The following is a 20,688-nucleotide window of genomic DNA, read 5'->3' on the forward strand; positions in this document are numbered from 1 at the left end:
GGCTTGAATGATTGTCTACTACTTTGTGGTTTTATATTATACCTTACCCCCCACCATAACCACTATAACGATTATAATGTCTACACATTCCGTCTACGGTATCGATTTTTAAACTGTCCAAATATTCTTGTAATTCGTTGTAAAGTTCAGCGTAAGTTACGTCGTATTGAAAACCACTCTAACGGTATTGAAACGGTGTACGTCTGCGGTTATACTTGTTGCGTGTGGAAACGGAGCAGTTGTAAGTTTCATACGATGACGCAACGTTCTTACGCGTCGATTCGACGCGATTAGAAAAAATCTAATCGTCCACACCGATGCGGCTATATCAACATCCATCGCTAAACTGCGGATGGAATTGTACATCGGGAAGTCTTTTAAGGGAAAAATCTGGTTACGTTTCCACACCACCCACGATGTAGTAACCGTGGCGCGTTGAGATTTTTTTTACATGAGTGAAATCTCTCCCCAATAGGCCTGCTGTAAAACACTCGAATCTTTTTTTATATTTTTTTGTAAGTGATTCAGTGCAAGCATAAATAATATCCATGGCATAAAACCAAGATGGAAGGCTATAACTATAATTGAGATTTCTAACTAAAGAAGTTGATTCGTCAACATCTTACAGCAGATTGAGCTCTACAGCTGTTCTCGACGTGGAACAACATGTTCAAACGAAAGCGGTACGTTTTCCTTGATGCAATTTTGACAACGAGTTGAGTGGTGATGCACATCTATCCTTTCGTTACACTAACAACATTTTACACACAATTCGTTAAAGGAATAGTAATAACCGTTTTTTGCCAATTCCTCTTTGTTTTCTGCGTTTGTGTTCAGAAACGATCGCAACCGATCGGCTTTCCTCACAAGATCTAACGGCTTTTTACACAACTTCAACCACTCCATGTAGAAACAACCGGATTGTAGCGCACATTTTCCACTTGCCTTGTGCACGGTGTGGTACGGACAATTTACGATAAAGTTTAATTTCGGTTTCGTTGCGTAGTCCGGTATCTGACGAACATCGTTATGAAACCGACGCAAAAATTCCACTTTCTTTGGAAAATGGAATATTTCAGTCTTATCTCATATCTCAGCCCTTTGGTGTATATCGTGGCAAACTGCTAACATAACGCTTTCATGATATCGTCGTTGTATACGACTTCGCAGTACTTCCAATCGATTTTGTGAAAATTTCTCTCTAACTATCCGGCCATCCGTTTGTATTTTGCTGTCATTCCGTTTGTATTTAGATGTCATCTCGGACTTTGGGTACGGTGATCGAAAATGAAGAATCATATAGCATCTATTACTGACTACAGCAAGTTCCTTAATTATAAACTCACCTCGTTTGCGGAGAAAGGCGTGATACTCGATAACTCCTTCCATGACGATCGCTCAACCGTGAATGAAGTCACCGTGATGTGTAACCACCGACGATATCTACGAAATCACAATGCTTTTGGTGGGGGGTTACCCCTCCGTTCTCCTCCCCCTTAACCACCTTCTTGTTCTTCTTTTTATTCGTCTTTGTGATCGTCTGTTCAACTGAAGAAGGTTTATCATAAGATTTTTTTACGCGGATTTCTCCTTTTGCGGATCTTCGTTGGTTTCGATTTCACCTCCTTCTAAGCAGACTTTGTAACTTCTGGTTGGTTTTTTAGGTTATGTAAAGTTTCTTCCATGAATAGAAAGGATTGAGTGTCGTCTGGCGAATAAGAACCTCCTCCTTCCATGACGGATGGCCAACAAGTACTGATTTGTATGGGCGCTGTCAGATTAAGCTTTTTTATACTTTCAAAGTAGAAGTGGTGGGGGTAAACCCTTCCACAGTTTCTTCTTCCTCTTAAAAATCCATCATTATCTTCATCATCATCATTATGTGAATGTGACGTTATGTTAGGTAATGAGATATTGGTATTAGTAGCGCTTACTAATGGTAACACTGTTGCCTTCGCTGTAGGTAATGATGATGTATCATTCACTTTGGTTTTCTTCAATGCGATTTTGTCATGTAACGTTACGTTAGGTTATGAGAATCTCGTATTAGCAGCATGAACCGTTGGTAATACCCTTGCTTTTTCTGAAGGGGGTGATGCAGTGATGTTGCTAACAGTATCAGCAGACTTGTTTTTTGAAGATAGTAATACGGTATTGTTGTAAAAAATGGACAAAGCTTCCACGGACGATGAATTACTCTATATTAACGGTATTGACGGCTGTGACGAAGAAAAAATAACTTTACATCTTATCGGTTTCATGTTCGGACATGGTTCCGGGTAGATGTTAAATAATATTGTCACAAGTAGTCCGATTAATAAGCCTGTTTTAAATACTCCCAATGTTACCAACCACCTCTTAAATGACCACCACCACCATCGTGATGCAAAACGTTCTTCGTTCCCACCTCCCTTTTTTCATCATCAAATGTAAACGTTCCCGTCATTACATAACCTTTTTCACTTTCCCGTAAGCGGAGTGTACGTGACGATGCTATCATGTATAATGGGACAGTAGACGGTCGTGTGGGCGGGTATATTGTTTTTGGTCTCGAAATCGATACCCACATCTACTGTTCCTGTGTTTAGCGATTCGTTCTGATGGGAACAGTCGATAACTATTAATAGTACACTGGCTTTGAAATCTGCCAAACTGTAAGCGGGACAATCGTCCTCCGGTTTGTTGTAATACCCGGACCGAAAGCTGGCAAACATTTCATACATCATATTCACATCACCCTGTAGACTGTCGTACGGATAGTATTGCGAATTCAAATACAGACGAACGTTTACCAATTCGCACATATCGAAGAGCGTCAGTGATTTTGTAGCTTTATCTTTTCTGTCCGTCTGTAAACCGAATATCACGTATCTCGTTTTCTCCGTTTGCGCACATGTCTTTACCGTCCATGAATGTATGTTTGTTTGTGGCAGTGCCGGATATTTTTGGATTTGCCATGTACGAAAAGCTATCGCTAACGGTCTATCACGTTCTACTACTTTCAACAACTCCAATCGCATCGTAACGGCAACATGAACAATTTTCCACGCTACCTTAGTCACTTTTAACTTGGAATCGGGTGCTTCTTTGGAAGATATTAGTGCGTTCACGTCGTTTGAAGATCTAAGCAAAACCAATTCGTGTTTGACGTTCAATATTATGTGTTTGTAGTCTTCGGCGTAACCCATCAGCATACGCAGCGGTACGTAGAAGAAAAAACTTTCCGTGTGTTCTTCCAACTCGAATTTATCCGACGCTTTGTACTTCCACCCGAAGTTTTCCAAAATATTTTCTTCGCTTTTACGCAACGATAAGATGTTTTTTATCGTTGTCGTTATTCCTAACTTTTGTACACGACACATCTCCGTTCCGTTTATCTCGTATCGTGTCTCCTCGAAGAGAAACCTTATCGCGTTGTTTGTTAACCACGATTCTGTGGCCTTGTTGTCACCTGCCTTAGTAATTAGCTTCCCTTCGACCATCAGATAGCTTTATGCGGTAACGTGTACACATCCTGTTGGATTATCGGTATCCGGATTTCATCGTTGTTGTTGTAAGTCGACGAAGCGTACGGTAGATGAGTGTGATATTTGTACTGGGTTATCGTTTTGTCGAAAGAAACACTTTCACGGACGTTTAACATATTCACCCCTACTCCTGCCATTATGGTTCACCAAAACTGTAAAACCAAGTTTTCGAAGAAACAACATGTTACGCGATATTAACGCTTTGGTGATTGCACGTCGACTGATCGGTGTGCGTGTCGTTTCGCTACTACTACCACTGCTATTGTATATTAACCCCATCGGTTGGTTTTCCTTTGTAAATGCAATCTCACCGTTACGGTTTTACCGCGGTAATTTATCAGTTTTCCGTCCTGCTCGGTAAACTTTACAGCGATCTCGTCTAAGTTCTTTGTATTCACCGTTAGATATATTGTATTCTTCGGCGAATCGATTATTTTGAAACCAGGCGGAACGCTTAGCGTAAATTCGTGCAACACGTGTCTTTATGATCCGTTCGTGTAGGAGCCTCGTATAAGGTTGCATTCGACCCGTACGGTGTTCACGTTGTTAATGGCAACCGGCTTCGATGACTCGTGCCATATATCCGCCGCTAGATTAGTTTTTTAAACCCAAACAACGGTGCCAGACTATCTTTTGACGACAGATCGATCACAGCGTTGCATTTAAGTTCACATTTTAACGTATTGTTATTCGGTCGCATAAGTAAATCTATTGGGTGTTTGTCTTTGAGTTCATCGCTCAATCGTTTAGCGATAACGTCCACCTCGTACGATCCGGTCGGTAGCGTCAGTTTAATGGTTTTTTTAGGTTTCTTTGGAACGACAATAATTGTGTTGTTGATTCCCTCTTCGACATTCGGAATCGAGTTATATGTGGTTAGGTTTATCAACGCCAATTCCCATTCGCCATCAGACATATCCAGTGGTGGAAAGAATGTAGCGTTTAATAACGACGTATTTCCACTTATGCAAAACATGTTGATGTTTACCTGAACGCTGACGAATCACGAATGAGAAATTCAAGACAGTAATGTCCGCAGATAACCATGTTTACACTCTGTCTACTTTTATAATTGAAACTTATAATCGCATCGGATGGAAAATAACGCATCAATTCGTTAGGTGGACGTAAATTACCGAAACTATCAAAATAGTCCACCATCCGTCTACGTTTTCTATAACATACCTAGTATGTACTATGGCTGGTACTGCGATCAAGATTAACTATTGCAGACTCGTTAGTTTTTGGTTTTTTGGGTAATGCGTCCAACATGAAGACTCCTCGAAAATCGGCTATATTTAGTTTTTTCGCGTACCATATCAGTTCTATATTCGATAGCGGACGTACTGGTATTCCCTTTATTGGAGACGATGACAACGACGACGACGGCATCGTTGGCTTTTTTTTTACCACCCATCCTCGATCCGGTCAAAGGATAGGGTTTAAGGTAAAATCCCTGCTTTGCAGTGCTTGATTTTCTTTTCATCATTTCAACAAGATGTTTTATATTATTTCTTTTTGATCGTCTTCTTACTCTTCCACCGCCGAACTTTGCTGTTAACTTCATCGCGTTTGTAACCGCTAATGCGGTAGCCTTTTCTGCGTAATCCTTACTCGAATCCTTAGCTTTTAACTCTTTCCCAAGCGCTATCGGCTAATCTACGATCCGCAGCGGCTCTGTTTTCGTTATCACTTGAGGAACTTTGGGTTCCTTCAAAAATACCAGTTGGAATAAGCCTTCGGATCCGTTATACGATTTCTTACCGATTACAATATTTTTTCCTTTAAAAACAACATTGTGGTCTCCAATCGTCCATTGGTCGTTATATTTTTTACACCGTATACGTTGTCACTTTTGCCGATTTTTAACCGTTACGATCACATCCAAATAATATTTTGCACGTTCACCGGGTGATGATGGGTGTGTAGATTTAACGAATCGATGTTTTGGTGTTTTAAAAATGTTCTCATAACTGTTGGTGTAGATATTCCACCTTGATCCTCTTTCTCCTCCTCCTCCATTATAGCTATTGAACTACCAAAATTCGTCCGGTTTCGCGCCTGCATATTCGTACCATATTCGCAGTAAATTTTCGTTTTGGATTTCAAGCAGTTCGCGTCGTTCGTTGTATCTCAATTTGAACACATCAGCGTATAACCGCAATGTAGGTAGGCTTCTTTTAGAAACTCACTGGAAAAGAGCGCTTGAGCCCTGTTGTTCATGATGTCGAACGGTAATCCTCCGCTTCTTATCGGTAATGTTTCCGTTATTTGGTCGGTAAATTGTACTCCGTAAGCCGTGTGTACAAAACATTTTCTACCGTATGATAACGCTAAGCGGTACAACGTTTTTGGTGATCTGATCGGAATAGTTTGTTCCGTGATCACAATACAGCATCTCGCTCCTTCTAGACGACTACCGTATTCCAACATGTGCATGTTAACGTTTGTGTAGTCCATAGATGCATGCCGGTTTCGAAGTTCCAATAAAGGCTTTTTGTACACGAGCGGAGAGGGTCTAAATTTTGAAATAAAGTTCCATCCGTGTCGGACCGTTGTGTTGAACATGTTTTTATGGTAGTTCACTAATTCGATAGGCATCTCGTACTTGTCGCATTCTTCTAAAAATTTTAACCATATACGCTTGTTGAAAATCTTGCCTTCGCTAGTAATCATCAACAGAATAACCAACGGATAGTCACGATTCATTCTTTTTACATGTCGATAGCATTGTCGGTCTTTTTTTTTCACGGTAGTTCACTTTACGACAAACGTAGTTGCCGCAAAACTTCTGACGGTCGCTAAAATATTTGGAACACAAGTTGTTTTGCGGTTTTTGTCTAAAACCATCGCGTTAGCGTACGGTATACCGTCCTCGTAGGTGTGTATGCTTGCCATTGTTACCGGTTATCGATTGACCTCTTTTACAAAAACATCGAAGCCTACTCTATATCGTCCACCGTTGATATCGCTCTCCTTATCCACAACCAAAAATCCATGACGTTTTCTCCATGTAACACCGCACACAGACTTTTTAACCGATCGAATTTCATATCGGTATTTACATGATCTTGATATATGGGACGTAAGTTAAGACCGTCTTGTTTGAATATAAGGAGATTGGCGCTGTCCCGCACAAGGTGCTTCCCGGCACTTGAATGTCTGTCAATGTCAAGCTATCGATGTTGTGTCGTCCCATCGCAAAGTATTTGCGAATATAATGTTGCTTTTCGCAAGCTACATCGTCGAAAATCATTATCAAGTTCGGTTCCGCTTCGTCAGGCGCCATCACATGATCGTTTTCAGAATACGCAAAACAACCGATTTCTGGTATACCGGTCACGATTCGCTCTAGAGATTTATTTTTTGGTTTTTTAAATCAATTTGTAAAACACGTAAATATTTCTGAACCTTAAGCCGTCCGGAGAGAACAAGTTGAATAGAACATTTGTTTTTCCGCAATTAGACGGTCCACAGATAATAGATCTAATTGTATTCGGCAGAAGAGGATCATGACGACTCCTTTTTCCCTCTCCACACCCGGCCCCTGTATATTCGACAAAGTTTTCAAGCGTAATATTACCAGCTTGTTGACGTTCCAACCTCATGTTTATGACTGATCAGTTCACCGCACCAAATCCGCCTTATGTATCCAACTGTTGTGTTTTCCATTAAACCCTTGCCACTTTACAAATAATTTATCGCCTTTTCTTCGTAATACTCGACTAAATACACATTATTTGTAACGTTGGGTTTAGCGAGCTCTTTACCGTAAAATTTACCACTTACCACCTCACCCTTGATATCAATCAACGTGTACGTACCCCCGACGGGGAGTCTTATTCTTTAAGACTTTGGTGGTTGGCTTCCCTACGGGCCTAGCCTCTGCAGCTATTCTTCCCACTATGAGCTGCAGAACACTTTACATTATACACATATACTACACCAAGAACACTACATAAATTACAACATACACACTTACACAATTACACAACAACATCCTACACTGATATTTATTACATTAACACTCGGTGGTGTTGCGACATCTTACGAAACGCAACCGTAACCCAAGGTGGGAACAAATCGTGCCGATGGGTGAATGGCTCAACGTAGTGAGTCTTGAACGATGTCCTCTGGGCATCAGGGCGAACCCAGTGTTACTTAGCTCTAGCTCCAGTACGCGTGCGCTCTGCTGGAGTGGTCCATTTTTCGCCGGTACTCGTGGGACCAAAATTTCTGTTCCTATATTAAATTCCAAGATGGTTGGTGGTCCATCTGAAAAAACCACCAAATTAAGTCTTGCGAAGAGACCTCGATCAGCTTTGTCTGACGAGGATAAAAGTCCTATGGAAGAGAACTACAAATCTTTAGACTGAACCTTAAAAATATTCGATTCATTGTTCTCCGAAATAGTCAGGAAGGTGGCTCCCTCCAAAAGGTTTCACCTTTCCTAATAAATAAAACTGTAACAGGGTAAGTGGCTCCCCGAAGAACATCAGGAAATTACGCGACGGATCGATTCTGGTTGAAACATTCAACGACGAACAGAGTCGATCAATCTTACGTCTCCGTACTATGGGTGGTATAAATATAAGTGCTGAAAGTCACAAAACTTTAAATACGAGCAGGAGTGTAATTTTTTGTCGAGACCTTTTAGATATACATATCAATGAAATAGTTGACGAGCTTTGCCACCAAGATGTTGTTGAAGTGAAACGTATTATGAAACAGAGCAGAACGGAACAGAAGAACCGACACCGTCTCTTATGTTAACATTTAATATCCCTGTCCCACCAGAAAAGATTAAAGTGGGTTACTTCTCGGTTCGGGTACGACCATTCATACCCAACCCACGGCGATGTTTCAGATGCCAAGGTTTTGGTCACACTACAACATCTTGTACAAAAACTGAAATCTGTGCTCGATGTGCTAAAGAAGGTCACAATGACACTAACTGCGAAGAAAGTGAAAAATGCGCAAATTGCAGTGGTCCACATACAGCCCGCTCCCGAGATTGCCCAATCTTTAAAGAAGAAAAGGCAATTCTCAAAATCTGTACGGAGCAAAAGCTATCTTTCTTGGCCGCACGAAGAGAATACAAAAAGTTAAATAATTCACGGAACCTGGTTAAACCAGATGTATCTTTTGCCACCGCTACATCTAAACAAATTCCTACAAATGTTAATAATCAGCAGTGCGGATCCTGCAATGAGCTTAAAAAACTTGTTCAGATGCTTTCTGATCAAGTAGCTTCACTTACAGCCACTATCTCAGAGCTGACAAAAATGAATAAAAAGTCCTTCGTCGCAGTTAGTGAATACAACAGTATGATAATTTTTTTTTTTTGATATATTTATTTATTTTCCGGGCGATGATAACGTCCAACTGTTTTTCGCCCTAAAAAAAAAAAAAACAGTGTGATACATACGAAAGTTCCTGTTCCCAAAGTCGTACCGGCACGAGTAGCGACTATCACAGCTGGCAGTAAGCCACGTAATAAGCTCCTTGTAAAGGGAACCCACATAACTATCTCCTCTGGGATGTCAACTGCAGCATCCTATTCAAATAAATCTCCTCCACCATCACCTCATATACTTGAGGATATGGTTGAAGAACCACCCGACCCTAGGGTATCAGTTCTTTAAATTAAAAAATACAAAAAAGAAAAACCGAATCACGTACACCTATTTTTATGTAATTTCTGAAATTTAATTATTTAATTTTTTTATTTATTTTTTTTTTACACTTATGAACATTATTTAGTGGAATGTTCGAGGTATTCGGTACCGCATTGAAGATATTAGAGGACTAGCGCACGCACATGATCCACTAATCATATGTTTCCAAGAAACACCTTCTACAACATGACCCAATTACACTCAGAGGATACTTCTGTGAGAGATACGACTGCCTAGTAGACAGTAGGGAGAGTGGTGGAATGGCTATCTTCATGAAGAATGGGTTGTCGGCTACAAGAATTCAACTAACCACTGTCATTCCTGCTATTGCACTAAAGGTCTCTATCCCCTTCAAATTGCATATCTGCAACCTGTGTCTCTCACCGAACACTTAGTTCAGTGCTCTAGATGTCTCAAATCTCCTCACACAAATACCATCTCCATCGTTAATAGTAGGAGACTTCAATGCCCATCATATATCCTGGGGCTCAATCTTCTGCTCCACTCGAGGAAATATGATAAACAGAGTGAGACAAGACTTGGACCTTTGTCTACTGAATAATGGATTACACACACATTCATGTCCTTATCATCTGGCACTGTATCTAACATTGATCTCTCCATATGCTCGCCGAATTTACTTCCTCATTTTAATTGGTCTGTTTGTGATGACTTTCACGGCAGTGATCACAGACCAATTATTATTGGTTTTGATGTAGACTGCGAGATTAAAAGAAGGCCTCGGAGATGGATTGTTGAAAAGGCAGATTGGAATGGATACCATAAAGCATTCCAATCGCAGTATGAGGATGGAGCGAACATCCACGACCAATATTCTTCTTACGTCCATGATACTTGAGAATGCCAACAGATATATCCCACAAACATTGGGTAATCCTAGACGTTCTCTCGTTCCATTAGGGAACGATGATTGCAAATATGCTATTAGGAATCGACGGCAGGCACTATGCAGATTTAATCGTAGGCCTACAGCAGAACATCTAAATTTATACCGCAGGGCTGGAGCGGTGTGCCGTCGGGTATTCTTGGACGCTAAGAGGAATTCATGGACGAAATACGTGAGCACTATCTCACGCACTACTTCCACGTCTACTGTATGGAAGAAAATTTGTGCAATTTTCGGATCACCGAAACAATCTATTCTCGGACTTATTGATGAAGGAGAACTCCTTTCATCACCTTCGGCAGTGGCAAATAGTCTAGCAAAATCTTTCCGCTCGGTGTCTCACCTCATCATATAATAACGATTTTAAACGGTACAAGATACAGATAGAAGTATTATCGTTAAACATTGGTGATTCGGTTGGTGAATTAAACACTCCATTCGTATTTAAGGAATTGTTACATGCACTTAAAAACTCATGGGACACTTCCCCTGGACCGGACAACATTCGCCTTTCCATGCTTTCACACCTTCCTAATTCGGCACTACAACAACTTTTGAATATTTTCAACGGTTTATTCTCCGAACAAGTCTTCCCACCCGGCTGGTCAGAAGCATTTATAATACCAGTACTAAAACCTGGTGAAGACCAAACCAACCCCTCAAGCTACCGCCCTATTTCATTAACAAGCGTTTTGAGTAAAATAATGGAGAGAATGGTAAACCGCAGGCTTACATGGTACTTGGAGAAACATGGCTTTCTATCGTCAGAACAGTGTGGTTTCCGACAAGGACGATCTTCCATTAATCATTTAGTGTTAATAGAACCAGCCATACAGAACGCTTTCCTAAATCGCCAGCACCTCGTCGCTATCTTCTTCGATATAAAAAAGGCGTATGACACAGCCTGGCGACGTGGTATTCTTAACACTCTCAAAGAATGGGGAATCAAGGGCAATATGCTTGCTTTTATCCGGGGATTCTTAAATCACCGAACGGCTCGTGTTAGTGTGGATGATTCGCTCTCAGATAGTGTCATCTTGGAGAATGGAGTGCCCCATGGTAGTGTATTAAGTGCCACCTTATTTTCTGTAGCCATAAACGGTATTACCAAATGTGTGCAGGGTCCTGTCTCATGTTCTCTGCTTGCTGACGATTTTGCTATTTACATTGCAAGCCGTTCAACACCTACAGCAGAGAGACTACTGCAGAACACTATATCTCACCTTGAAGCCTGGTTTCACATTTTCATCCGAAAAAACAAAATGTGTAGTTTTTCTCGGCTACGAAACCCTTCTATTCGGCAAATATTTCTGAACGGAGAGACTATTACTATCTCTACTTACGTCAAGTTTTTAGGTTTATTTTTTGATAGCCGCTTACTTGGGTCAAACATTCAAAAGAATTGAAAACAAAATGTTCCAAACTTCTAGATATGATGCGAGTCCTTACTAACACCAACTGGGGAGCCGATAGGGTCATGTATGATACGTTTTTACTATTCCTTTGTTCGCTCCCGTTTAGATTACGGTTGTGTCGCCTATTCTTCAGCTCGTTAAACCGTGCTTAAAATGCTGGATAGTGTACATCATGCTTTCCTTCGGCTTGCCACAGGCGCGTTTAGATCAAGTCCTGTCGCAAGCTTACTTGTAGACTGTGGTGAACCATCACTTTGGGATAGACGAGCCAACTTTTATTATCTTATTTTGCTCGTCTCAGAGGACAGCCAAATCACCCGGCTCTTGACTCGGTAGAAATCCTAATCTAGGAAAGTATGAGGACCATCCACGTCGTACTGCACCTGTAGGTGTCCGTACCCGGCGTCTGCTGCAGCATATAAATGTTGACACACCGTCATTCTTTCCTACGTATCCTTGCTCATATCCTCCGTGGAGAATAAACCTTATAAATTTTACTTTTGACCTTACGACATACAATAAACAATCAACACTACCTATTGTCTTCCAGCAAATGTTTCAGTGTGTTCTCTGCAAGATGAAACCAGACGCGGTTGTATACACTGATGGATCGAAAGAAAACGATACCGTTGGCTGTGCATTTGTTGTCAATGAAAGAACTTATATTTTTAGTCTACCCTGTATTACGAGTGTGTTTACCGCTGAACTATACGCTATAAATAAGACTATCATATAAGACATCATTAATTATAAGACATCATTATCAAATAAGACATCATTAACCCTAAATATAGAAAAATTCTTATTTGCAGTGACTCGTGTAGTGCTCTCCAAGCCTTAAAAAACTTTTATTCCACACATCCTATCGTCATTGAAATTTACAACGCAATCGCTGATTTAATAATCGCAACACAGAAGTAAGTTTTTGCTGGGTCCCAAGCCACGTAGGGATTTTAGGTAATGAACATGCAGATTCTGCTGCCAAAGAAGCATGTAATCAGCCTCCTTTCACCACCCGAGTTGCTACTTCTGATTTTATTAATTTTGTAAAACTAAGAGCAAAGTGGCAAGGTGACTGGACGGCTACTGTAGATAATAAACTCCGGCAGATTAAAAATTCTGTGTTGCCATGGGACTCCTCAGGTAGAAAATCTTGGCGTGAGGAAGTAGTCCTTTCTCGGTTGCGGATAGGACACACCAGGGTCACACACGGACACCTGATGACAAGAGAACAAGCACCCCTATGCGCACGATGCAACTGCCCCATGACTGTGCACCACATACTCGTGGACTGCATATGTTGCATATGTCGCAACTGCGTTGCGTCGTAAGTTTAAATTACCCAGAAATATCCGTGGTGTCTTGTGCAACGACAATGAAGTTTTAAATCGGATGTTTCTTTTTTTGCGTAGTGTAGGGTTAACCCCAAAAAAATAACATTGTCGGTTATATAACTTATTCTAGCAAAGTTTTTAATAGATTTGATTTTGTTAACCGAGGAGGGAGCCTTTTTCATTCCCTATCCGAATCTGTTATATTTTCTTTTTTATATAGTTTTTTTTATTTATTATTTTAGCTTTTATGTTTTAATGTGATATTAGTTATTAGTATATGTGATATTATGTCTGTGATATTAGTTTTATGTTTGTAGTGATATTAGTTTTATTTTTTTTAACTTAGTTTTAAGTTTTATTTCATTTCTTTATTTTAGTTCTAACCTAGTTCTATGTTTTATGTTTGTTGCTTATTTTTTAAAACTTTTTTGAATCATTTTTATGCTCTTGTTATCCGAGATTGGGCCTTTTATATCCATCTCGGACATTGTTTAATTGTTTTGCTTCTATTTCTTATTTTTATTTTAAGTTTTAGTATTACGTACTAGTTTTAATTACTTTTATTTTTTTTATAAAAAAAAAAAACAGAACAAATACAGACGTTTTTCGCCCTCCACAAAAAAAAAATCTACTGTTCGTATCAGTCGCACGCGATCTCCCACACCATCAACATCATTGGTTATAATTCTCTAAAAATGCCTTCACGCACACACACACACACACACACACACATTATATGTGTGTATGTTTGAACCGATAATATGTATAAGGAAAAATAGTTGTTAAAAATTGATTGGATGTATGGACATTAGATAAGCTGGTGTTTTCTTGTTTTATAAGGAAAAGTTATTTTTGTTTTAATCGGAGTCGAGCGGATGTGATTGGTGATAAGGATGTCAAAACATGTTCGTGCAGTTGATAAGCAAGTATTTCCTGGAAAAAATAACAATTTTATTCCTGATTTCCTGTTTATAAGGAAAAAAAGTCACGCGTAGACCGGCCGGTTCGTCAGTCGAGCGCCGCATCCCGCACGGTAAACATCTCTCTCTACGTCGCTCCGCTGACGCGCACACGCAAACACACGCGCAGCAGACACCGCCTCCCGGTGCTCGATCTACGACGAGAACCTCTTCTTCGCGGTGACGCCTCCCGACGCCGTTGTCTGGACGACCAGGATCATCCTCGAGGTACGTCTAAATTTTTTTTTATTCACACAGACACACCCCGGTGCACGAACCACAACGAAGACAAGCGGGGTGGGCGACGCCTTTTGGTGCAACGACTATGACGACTCGGATCGTCCTCGAGGTACGTCCGCGTCGGACAGTCGAATGCCGCACCCCGCACGGGAAACATCACCTCGCTCCTTTCGACCACGACAAGGTTCTCGTCACCTCGATGACCAGGATCATTCTCGAGGAACGTCTTAAAAAAATCCAGGTTGCGGGCTACGGCGTCAAAAAAGACGTTACAATCCAAGATGGCAGTCCACCGCCATCTTGGCGGGCTACGGCGTCACAATCCAAGATGACCGACCACCGCCATCTTGTCCGCCATTTTACAAGATGTCGGCTATCCGCTATCTTGGATGACGTCTTTTTTGTCGCTGTACCCCTATTTCCGTAGTACTTACAGGAGCTATATTTATTATTCGTTCTGAATGATGTGTTAGATTTGGTTTAAGAATTCTCGACCCATAACCCAAGAGACTGCCAATACTTGAATCTTTATCTGAAAAATCTATCCTCACAGTGCTTTTAATTTCCCATTGTAACGTATTGGTGTTTGCTCGTAAGGTGATTGATTTTTTAATTTTTTTCATTTCTTTCTGTATATGTTCACCGATATCTTCAATTTCATAACTACCCGTTGGTATTGTTATGTAATTTTTTCTTTGTAAATTCATAATTATTATTTTCTTCTTTTTTACGTCCTTGTCGAACGCGTAACACAATTTATTATTTTTTTCTCTTCATCATTTGGAATAGTGTTGGCCGTCATCAACCGTTTCAACCCCAATTCATATTGGCCTTTTGAAAGGTCTATTGGAGGAAAAAACGCTTTTTCAATCAACGAATCGTTTCCGTCAACGATAACAAACACGACATATCTAAAATAAGAAAAAATTAAAATTAAAATTATAATTTATTCAGATCAAAATTCTAAACACAATCGATCACAAATTACATCATCATCGGCTTGATATCTGTTATAATTGTACGGTACATTAGATTTTCCAAAATAATTCAATTCTGGAGGTAGGTGTATGTTTCCTATACTATCAAAATAATCTACATTATCGATTTTTCTAAAGCAAACCCAGTGTGTACGACGATCCATTGAAGTGTCCAAATTTATTATAGCACGTTCATTTTTTCTAATCTTTTTTGTTAAAGCGTCCAACATAAAAACACTTCTAAAATGTGGAATTTTCAATTGTTTTGCATACTCAATCGATTCGTCATCATATAAAGCACGTCTCGGTATTGAATCGATTATTTTTTTTTACTCTACCCCCACTTTCTTTAATTTTAATCTACCCCGAACTTAGATTTTAATTTCATCGCGTTTGTAACAGCATATGCTGCCGCCCCTTCCGTCAAACTACTATCCGGAGCAATTACACGTTCCCAAGCTCGTTCAGCCAGTGCTTTATCAGCTTGTGCTCTGGTTTTGGTGTCTGAATATTTTGAATAGGCTATGTCATGCATTTTACATGCATCCAATTTATTAACGCCTTCATCTCCACGTTTTAATCTTTTATCTAATTTCGTGCCCTGGTATGTGTGCTTCGACTGGTAATAAATCTACAGTTTTATTCACCACAGAACCGATAATACCACGTCCCTTTTTTTATGTTTCGTTAACTTCTTCATGTCTATGTATAAAAAAAATTAATTTCAAATTAAACAAATTATTGATATAAAAATTAGCCGGAATCCCGACCGCGGCTTTTAACTAGGAAGAAACCGAATAATTTGGTGGCTCGAACTCGAGCCCTCAAAATATTTCTTATAAAGTAAAAAACTTTTCAATAAAACAGATTATTTCGCAGTTTTAGTCGGCCCGAATTCGAGCCAAAAAAATGTTTCTTATAAAATAATTTTAATAGCAATCTTTGAATGTACTTCATCTTATTTCATCGTGTTTGCTTACTCATATTCGAGTGATCAATTTACACACTATGGTTTATCAAGTACTTTTAATCTAGTCATTTCATTTTCTCGAATCATTGCCCCGACAGTGGATTTAATATGATTTACGATGAGATGTTCTGTAATGCGACATTTAATTCATCGTCTATATATATACTTTGCAGTTTTTTCTTTAAGAGGTTCGAGGGGATCTTTAGATTAAAAACTACATTTGTTTTACCACAATTCGGTGGACCACATATAATACATCTAATAGTGTTTGGTAAGAGAGAACCATGTTTACTTTGTTTTTTGAATGCATATCCCCTCATTGCGTTCACAATGGGAATTTTTGTTTTCTGTTGTACTTCCTTCATATCTAATTATTAAAAAAAAATTAATAAATTATTAAAAAGTTAAACTTATATCGATTCTAGTGATTGTATCAAAATCAAAAATAATTTTTAATAAATCATATTCAAATTGTTTTCTAAATGACACTACATCATCAATATCATAGAGAAAATCTATCTGAAGCGGTGATTTTTTTATAACAGCGATAATCTATTTTCAAATGTGTTTCTTCGCAATCATTATCTAAATCAATAATAGAATAGAATGAATCAATTGTAGATTTAATTTTATAATCTATCTCCATTAGCCTATATTTATAATCATATTCTAGAAGGAAAGAATGTTTAAACTTTGATTTTGAAGGTACAAAAGAATCGACAATCGGAAGCATTATCTATATATAAGCAACAAGTGATTTTTTAATAAACTATTGAATGTAAGTAGTATAGAAACCTCAACTTCTGCTTAAATTTCCCCCCACTACTTTAAAGCAGAACCCGAATAACTTATACAACACATTAAAAAAGATTCCCCCCCCCCACTCACCATATACTGCTGGAATCACCCCCCCCACGACTTCCCATATACTGCTGGAATCACCCCCCACCACTTTTTAAGCAGAACCTGAGTAACTTATAGAATACATTAAAGAAGATTCCCTCCACCACTTTTTAAGCAGAACCTGAGTAACTTATAGAATACATTAAAGAAGATTCCCTCCACCACTTTTAAGCAGAAACTGAGGGTTTTTTCACGAGCGCTGATTTGTTGAGAACCTCAGGTTATTTTTCACGACAGCGACCGTCACTTTCCAGATAAATTCTCACCACGAAAGCGTCTATTAAGCACAATTCTGTTTTCTTTATAAAACAATACTCATTAATTACAAAAGAATAAAAATAACACATGATGCCCCAATCTTTCACAAATCTGTATCACTGAAAGTAATGATGCTTGATTTTTTTCACATCATTGTTATAAATTTAAAAATTTTATTTATGACGTGATGAATAGCTAATGAACTAACAATGATTTTGAAGTTTAAACTGACATTATAGACATTAAATAATCATTATTGTTTACATTAAAAAATTATATGACACTATCATCGCTGAAAGTAATGATGCCGTAGTTAATAGTAACTGAGTAACTTGTAAAAATTAAAAAGTAAAAAAAAATTAAAATTTCTACTTATTAAGGTCGTTTAATTACTTTGCCGGTTAACGGTGAGTAAAAGTCACCACATTTTCATATATTAATAAACAATACGCGATTATATTGGGTTTAAAATTCTCTTCAACTTCAATATTAATTTTCAAATCAATAACGCCCATTTTTATCGATTCATCCTGTCGTGAACAATCAATCACGTTCAAGGGATATTTGTTTTTATAATCTGAAAACGTATATTGCGAATCGGTCAATTTATAATAAGATTGTTTAAACTCGACAAACATTTTTAAAACAGCTTTAAAATATTGATTTTAAATATTTTTACTTATTTTATAGAATCGTAAAAATGTGTAATATTTTCAATAAATTGAATAGTTTAAATTATTGTAACAATATTAAACATATTAATGAAATGATGCACAATAGACGATATAAAATTGAAAAAGTAGATTTTACAAAGACAAAGAAATGTTGATTCAATTATTGCATAAATTGAAGGTTGGAAAAATATTTTTACCACAAAGATTCAATGATCTTACACTATCAGATTTGAATGAAATTAATAATTCCAAAGAAGTATAAGTAATATATAAGGGTATGAAAAAACTGTCTAATAGTCATAATTATCATGATGTAGAATTTACATGTGGTATTGATGTTCCATATTAACAACAAAATTAAAAAATACAAGTTTTTTAACGTTTTAAAATTTAACAAATATAAAAAAAGGGTTATTTTTTAACAGTTAATAAAGAATATAAAATATGAATAAAAATATAAATGAAATTTTAAAAAATTACGATGATTCTGTCAACAAATGTATCTCCATATTTAAAATAATATAAAAAATTGCATTAAAATGTCAGAGTTATTGATTACAAATTTAAAAAAATAAAACAAAAAACAATGTAGAATATATGGAGAATTTATCCAAACAAACTATAAGGAATTCGTAATATAAAAATGCAGCCTTAAATATAATACATAATATTGCAACAAAATTGGTATACGAGAAAACAAATCCTTTTAATGATTTAAACCCATTGTTAAAACAAGTAATAAATCTAGAGTTTATTCAATTCAAATGGTATTAGCGGTGTATAAGAATCTTAATCATATTATATTTTTTTTTTAATAATAAATATTCACTTTATGTAAAATTATTAATACACTTTTATTCTTCATCAGTAAATTATCTGGACAATAATTCGTAAAATTTGATACCCATCAAAGAAGAATATTTAAAATCTTGGTTTTTAGATAAAATAAACAACAATATACAGATTCCAAAAAAACAATTAAGAATAATGATCGCGCTATGCTTGAATATTTTATTAAATTTAGATTTAGAAAATTTATTAATTTTTTTAAAAAATGAACTGATTAAAGGTACGAGTCTATTGTTAGACATTTATTAGAAGGTGTATGTAAAATAGTTTAAAAATTGGCATTTTCAGATATATATAGACAAAACGTTAGCTTATCACTTACAAATTTACTTAAAGATAAAGATTATGACTCTTTAATGAGTGAAATATTACGTATTTACTGTTGGATTAAATATACAAAATATACACTCAGATTAACAATAATACAAAATTATGACAATTTAAAACCTAATGATATATCATGTTTTTCATCAACAGCCATAAAAATAGATATAATTGATTTGTATTCTTCTACACATCCATTAAATTTTTCAATTAAACAAAATTCACGATGTTTATTAATCACATTTAAAGATCAACATGATAATATCAATATATTATTTGATGTAATTGCATTGAAACAAAGAAGTCTTGAAAATGTATCATGGTCCGATAGATTAGAATAAAATAATAAATAATAAATTTGGAAGTCGAAAGTTACAGCGTTCAAGTCCTAGTAAAGCCAGATATTTTTACATGGATTTGAATACTAGATCGTGGAAACCGGTGTTCTTTGGTGGTTGGGTTTCAATTAACCACACATCTCAGGAATGGTCGAACTGAGAATGTACAAGACTAACACTTCATTTACACTCATACATATCATCCTCATTCATCCTCTGAAGAATTATCTAAACGGTAGTTACCGGAGGCTAAACAGGAAAAAAGAGAGATTAGAATATTATAAACACCATCAAAAAGAATTACAAATAAATTACGATGTTATTTCAGTAAAACTTATATCTTATTTTTAAAAAAAATTTGTAAAGTGTAAAAATATCATCAATTCTTACAAATATCGAAATATAATTTCAAAGCGACACAAAAAGGTTAAATTTTCTTATACCCAAAAAAGGATATGTTAAATATGTACAACCTTCAATTATTTGCACCGATAATATAACGTTATCTTTTCCTTACAACTATAAACCAAATAAATTATTTTATTCTAGTGAAGAGGAGTGATTATTTTCTAAATTTTTAAAATGCATGCAAGTCTTTAATGGTTATTTGTTTATTTTCATTATTCTTTTTTATCTATCTATTTTTATTTTTTTATAATTAATGATTGACAACTGATGAGAGAAACGATTCCTAATTGACATCATTTACTAATCACGTGCTATAGACATGTAAAAGATTGGGGATTCCCCATTGATGTTTTGTGTTATTTTTATTCTTTTGTAATTAATAAGTATTGTTTTTTTGAAGGAAACAGAATTGTGCTTACATGATGAAAATTTAACTAGAAAGAGGGTGTCGCTCTTGTGAAAAAAAACCTCAGGTTCAAGCACAATCTTTAATGTATTTATTGAAGGAGACAGAGTCTTGTTTTGCTGTGCTTTTTGTAGTAAATACACTCTTTCATGGTGAAAAATCATGGTGAAACTAGAAGGGGGGGGTTGCTCTTGTGAAAAAAACCTTAGGTTCAAACACAGTGGCTCAGTGCTCAGGACTGGTTGGCCTGTGTTTGAACCTGAGGTTTCCATACTACTGTGGTACTTATTTTCATCGGTTCTGAGTTATATCGAAATAAAAATTTAATTAATGAAATATTTGAATCTTACAAGAGGAATTGGTTCGAATCAAACTTCATCTTTTTTTTTACTCCTTTTTTTTTAATTTAGATATATTGATTTATTAATAATTATTAACTTCTGATTGTAAAAAAAGTTTTGCAATAAATAATAATTCTGTAACAATAGAAAAAAATGAAAAAATATCAGAAGTTATTAATA

General features: G+C 36.9%; 1 protein-coding gene across 3 annotated transcripts in view; it reads left to right on the forward strand.

Annotated features, from left to right (window-relative positions):
* LOC142332307 (regulator of telomere elongation helicase 1 homolog) overlaps positions 1-20,688 on the forward strand; it is a 366,979-nt gene that overhangs the window by 268,643 nt on the left and 77,648 nt on the right. The gene's annotated exons all lie outside the window — the stretch shown is intronic.

The sequence above is a fragment of the Lycorma delicatula genome, chromosome 11, assembly GCF_047948215.1.
Source record: "Lycorma delicatula isolate Av1 chromosome 11, ASM4794821v1, whole genome shotgun sequence".
Lineage (NCBI taxonomy): Eukaryota > Metazoa > Arthropoda > Insecta > Hemiptera > Fulgoridae > Lycorma > Lycorma delicatula.